Source organism: Drosophila obscura, unplaced genomic scaffold (assembly GCF_018151105.1).
Source record: "Drosophila obscura isolate BZ-5 IFL unplaced genomic scaffold, ASM1815110v1 contig_179, whole genome shotgun sequence".
Taxonomy (NCBI): domain Eukaryota; kingdom Metazoa; phylum Arthropoda; class Insecta; order Diptera; family Drosophilidae; genus Drosophila; species Drosophila obscura.
In genome coordinates, this window is record NW_024542766.1 from 2,740,659 (window position 1) to 2,746,361 (window position 5,703).

A 5,703-nucleotide genomic window follows, 5' to 3' on the forward strand; every position below is an offset into this window, starting at 1 on the left:
TTGTCCCCAAAAGCCATGCACAGGGGAGAGAGGGGGAGAGCGAGTGAGTGAGGCGTACTTAAGTGGGCGTGTCAGGCCACGCAACTAACTGGGCCGACAGCCCAGCAGATAGCAGCCAGCAGATAGCAGCCAGCAGCAGCCAGAGTCTCCTCCAAGTGGAGCAACAATTGTGCACATGTTGCATGATGACGTTGTCTGATGTCCGTTGGCAAACACAAACTTAAGTGGGTAATTTGCAACTAATTTTCAAGTGGGGTAGCCAGCATTGACATTGCCACAATTACACAAAATGTCACATTCAGCATTGCTCATACGCAACGTTGTCTGATTTGCCAGACACACCCACCCACCCAACCAACCACTCGATGCCCATCAGGTGTCACTTGGAGTTGGACTGGGACTGGAAGCTGACTGCTGCCTGTAATGAGTATGAGTTGCACTCTGATTGCACTCTGATTACTGCCACTGAATGCTGTGAATAACTTTGAATTCAAATTCTCGTCACAAATTAAGCAATGGAAAGCAATAGTTGCATACGCTACGATTGGTGGCAAGAGAATGGAATATTAAAATGAATATAAAGTTAAATTAAAATGAAAATCAAGCAAGGAATTTCCCATTTTCCAATCTATATCTGCTGCATCTGGCGCCAGTCGTCACGCCCAACACTCAATCACAACTCCTGCCAGCCAGCCAGTCAGCCAGCCAGCCATCAATAAAAATTTAAGAAATATGCGTGGCAAATAATTTGCCAAGCCAACAAATTTGACATTTTTCCAGCGGTTTGGGGGGCAGCTAATAAAATGTTTTCAAAAGGCAACGCATAAAATTAAATAAAAATTTCACGCAGCTTCCACAGACGACGACACATCCCAGAGACACCCCGTTTCCCCCTCTCTCTCTCTCTCTCTCTCTCTCTGTTGCTTCTGTGCGTGATTTCCGCCCAATGATGTCGCCCATGTACGCGCCATTAAATAATTTCCGCCCTCGCCGTCACCAAAAAAAAAAAAAAATTCCAAAAGAAAAAAAAAAAAAAAAAAAGTTTTTGACATCAAGTTCAGAGCAAAGTCACGCGCCGGTGAATGCATTTCTCGCACAAAAATGAACTAGAAATATTTGGCCACCAAATCCGTGTATCGAATCTCAGACTGAATCTGAATCTGTATCTGGAATGGAATCTGAAAAAAAAATGCTGATGAACTTCCTACGATTTCTCTCTGGTTTCGTTCTCCCTTTTCTGGCCGGACTCTGACGCTGAGAGATCGGACTGGGAGTCGGAGTCGGACTCGAGGCTATTATGCATAAGTGTGGGCCATTAAAAAGCAGCCGACTGGTTGGCTATGCTGATGCTGATGCTGCTGCTGCTCCGGCTGAGTCTTCACATAATTAGGGTACATAGCGGTACTTATTATGGGTGTTAACGGTTTCGCAGCGCCATAGCCGGCAGATCAGAGACACAGCAACAACAGCAACAACAACAACAAAAGCGTCCGTCGTGTTTGCAATCCAAAAATCCGACAAAACCCGCCTGTCAACAACAAAGATCTTGCTCAGAGTTCGAGTCGCGCTTTAATTTAAAACAGAAAATAAACGTCATTCGCTGCTGGCTGGCTGCTTTTTTGACTATGAGAAGAGGCAAAAAAAAATATAAAATAAAAACCAAATATATTTGTATTTAAAGTTATGCACAACACTTAAAAATCAACGCGCTTATTTATTTCAGTTTGTGTGTTGGTTTTTTTTTTTTTTTTTTTTTTTGTCAATCGATGGATCAGTTTGACAACGCCGGGCCCAGAGAACGGGTTTCTATGAAAATTTCGAAAATCTTTCAACTCTTTCAGCTCCGCTGTTGGAAATTTAATGCTCATAAATCGAAATTGGTAGTTGGGGGGGTTGGGTTTGGTTTGGCTTTTAGTTAGTCCATAGGTCCATCGCTTTGCTGTTGCAATGCCTCGGCTGGAAAAGTTTTTCGGCATTTGTGTGTGTGTTTTTTTTTTGTTTATGGAAAGTAAAAATGTATGGAGAACAGTTAGTTTGTCGTAGGTCTGATTGGGTTGGGGGGAATCTTGAGAAAGTTAAGAAAATAACTGACCTGGGCTATGGGAAATTAATATGGGGAGCGTATAAAAAAATAAAGAAAATTGAAAAAGGGAAGGAGAGATGAACGCGCTGCACATTTATCCTTCACTGCTAAGCCGCACTGTGACAGAGCAACGAGGAATAACTATATAGTACAGTCCCCCCCCTGTTTGGGTGTCGCATCCAATAATTATTTGAGTTTCAGCTTCAAACTGACTTTCGCTTCATTTTTGTTGTGGCTAATCTGGCATCGTGTCTGAACGCCTCTGACCCACAACACAGACCCTCCTCCCCTTAACGCATGAATCCTTTGCCGCAAATTTCAATAGAAAAAGCGACAGGCAGTCTGCATTTTTTGTTCCTTGTATCTTGTATCTTTCGAGGCTAATCTTATCGCCTCTGACGATAAGCAATCGGGCGTACAGATCGATGAGATCTGCCGAATCAAACGAACCGCAAACACACAAAGCCCAGGATCAATCGATCGATTGCGAGTGCACAGTAGTCCCCGTCCGGTAAGCAATGATTACCCATGCAGACATCGGTACCACGACTCCGACCCTCGACCATTGTGTCCCATAATTCAAATACCGCAAAAAAACATAGAGAGCGTAGAGAAAGAGCAGGGGAAAGGGGAAAAAACAAGCCCAGATAAGAATCAAAATTGTAAAATGGTACGTAAAAATGCAGAGAGAGAGAGAGAGAGAGAGGCTGGCGAACTCATACGAATAGTTGGATTCTGAGAACCGAGACAGGACCTGGGACACAACCCTCCTCCAGCGGCACTCCTACGCTGCCGCTTACATCCTGTGTGTGTGGTGTGCTGGCAAAGGTGGCAAAAACACGGATGGATGCTACCTGCAGAGAAGCCAAAAAAAAAAAATATATATATACCAGTATATATGTATATGTCCCTAGGAGTCTATTCCCTGGGAGTGTACGTAAAAGATTTATTATGCTATACATTTCATGAATGTGAGTGAGAGCCGAGCCGAGCCACTGAGCCTGAATCTCCTACGTCTGCAACTGTAGCTGTAACTGTGTAGCTGTGTGTGTACATGAGGGTTTCCCTAGAAAAACTACTAGCAGCAACAACAACATTCAGCAGCAACAGCGGCACAAAAGGTGTGCACCATAATGGCTGACAAAAAGTCGGCCTTAGCCTTTAATAGCAGCAGAGTTTAACAGCCAACACAAACATGGCACAACTGTCGTGTGCACTGAGAGAAAATAACATTGACCATAACCATTGACTACTGGCCAAGTGATAGCCAAAACTGTGGAGAGCGTAAAGACAGGGTCAGAGCTGCCAAGGTAGGAAAATATCTCTGGAAATAAATGAAGTGAGAAAAGGCGGAAAAGTCGATAAATAAAATGGTAGATCCATGACCCATTCATCATTGATTTCTTAACCCCTTTTTCGTCTCAGTGTAAGCAGCACGCACAACTCCATAGAACCCCCCACCCCACCACTTGCAGCAAAATCCAGAAAAACGCCAACAAAATGGCAACATACACTGCTCACTTCTCACTTACAACTGAAGCTGGAGCTGAAGCTGAAGCTGGGCTGGGATTTCGCATGGAGAAATATAAAAAGTGAAACTATTTGCTGTTGTTTGGTTAAGCGTTTTAAAGTCTGTCTATCCGTTCGTGTCTGTCTGCGCACTTTTCTAGGTGAATGTGTGACTGACTGCATTTGGACCCCGGTGCCTGGTCCCTGGCAACAGGATGGCGATGGGTTTTTTCGTTTTATTTTAGATCTGGGTAAATGCCAATTAGCATAACAAAAACTCAGCGAATGTCTGACGCGGAGCAGGAGCAGCAGGAATATTCTACCATCAAAGCCCCTTTTACTTACTTATTATCTGTGCGGAGTTCGAGCGGTTCGAAGGTTCGCCCCTTCGCCTTAAATGCAGACTCAGGTGTCGTTCATATGTGGGCGAGACGATAATTTGGTGTTGCTGGGTAGGGTAGGGGTAAGGGCAAAGCCACGTCGCCATTGATGTAGATTATGTTGGGACACTGCCACAATCAGCCAGTCAGCCAGCCAGTCAGCCAGCCAGCCAGTCAGACGTCAGTCGTGTCAGTGTGGGCGCATAAATTGTTTACTTTCCACTGATATGAAATGTGAAAATCGTGATAATGTACGGAAAGATTGTTGGCTTCGGCTGCCTGGGGGGAAATCCGTGAAAGAGAGTGTGGGAAAATGTTGGTGAACCCTGCGACGGAGGGTCTTCTTCAAGTGTGTTGATCCTCATTAATGGATTTTCAAAAGACTTAAGATCTCCAACAATTCATGAAGATCTTTGGACCCACTCCAAATTATTCATTGGGATATGTGTTGGGAAGACTGAATTAAAGTAGGAGATTTTATGGGTACACTTATCATTTATCATTTAGCTAGCATTTATACAGCAGATCTAAGAAATATAAAAAAAAAAACTAGTTTCATAAAAAACAAATAAATAAATAATAGAAAATTTCGCAGTATACATTTTGAAATCTATTAAATTTATAATACCCAAAACTGTATTTTTATATATATATATATTTTTTTTTAATATTATTATTTGTTATTATTATTATTTATTATTATTTGTATTATTCATTAGGATATCTATTGTGGAAGATTAATTAGAGAGCATAAATTTATAATACCTAGGTAGATTTATTTTTTTTTTTTTTTTTTTTTTTTTTTTTTTTTTGGGGGGGATATTCATTTATCATTTAGCCATCATTTATACAGCAGATCTAAGAAATACAAATACAAAAACTAGTTTCATAAAAAAAGAATAAATAAATACTAGAAAATCCCGCAATATAAATTTTTAAATCTATTAAATTTACATTACTCAAAAATCGATTTTTATATACTACAAATTCTAGCAGTAATAAAACGTAACTGTCATTAATTAAAAGTGGAATCAATCCACCACAGATATTAAATTTCACAGTGCCAAAATGCGAGATCAAATCTCCTGGGGGACCGTTTGGTTTCGTTTTGTTCGAACAAAACTTGTCCCACAACCCATCCAAAATGTAATTTACATCTTTCATCATGTATGCCTAAATCATTAACTGGCAAACAACACAAAAACAACAAACTAGATATAAAAAATTTAAATTTCTAAATAGTGACAAGAAATTCGGCAAAAACAAAAAAACTATTAAATTTAAAGGGGCCCGAAAAAAACCAAACAAAAATCTGTCAAAATGTTTATTCATACGCGGCAATTTATGGGTGTCTGTGGGGCAGGCAACCTCCGAGCAACCTCGAGTGAGTGAGAGAGAGAGAGAGAGAGGCATTGGGCACAGCCCACAGCCAAACCCATCATCATATCATCATTTTTGGGTGGGGGGTTGCTCTTCGGCAGGACGATGTACGGGGACACGCTCTGTCCGTTTTTGGTAATCAATTTTTACCCTAGCCCGTGACGTCATCATGACGAATTAACACTTTTCCCCTGTATCTCTCGCGCTCTCTCTCGTCTCTCTCGCTCTCTCTCGCTCCCTCTGATATTCACATTTTCCAAAATTTGGTTGGGAATCTCGGATGGACATTCGATTCGTTACGTTTGTTATAACATTTATTCTACACACTCCTCACGCTCTCTACCCTAACAG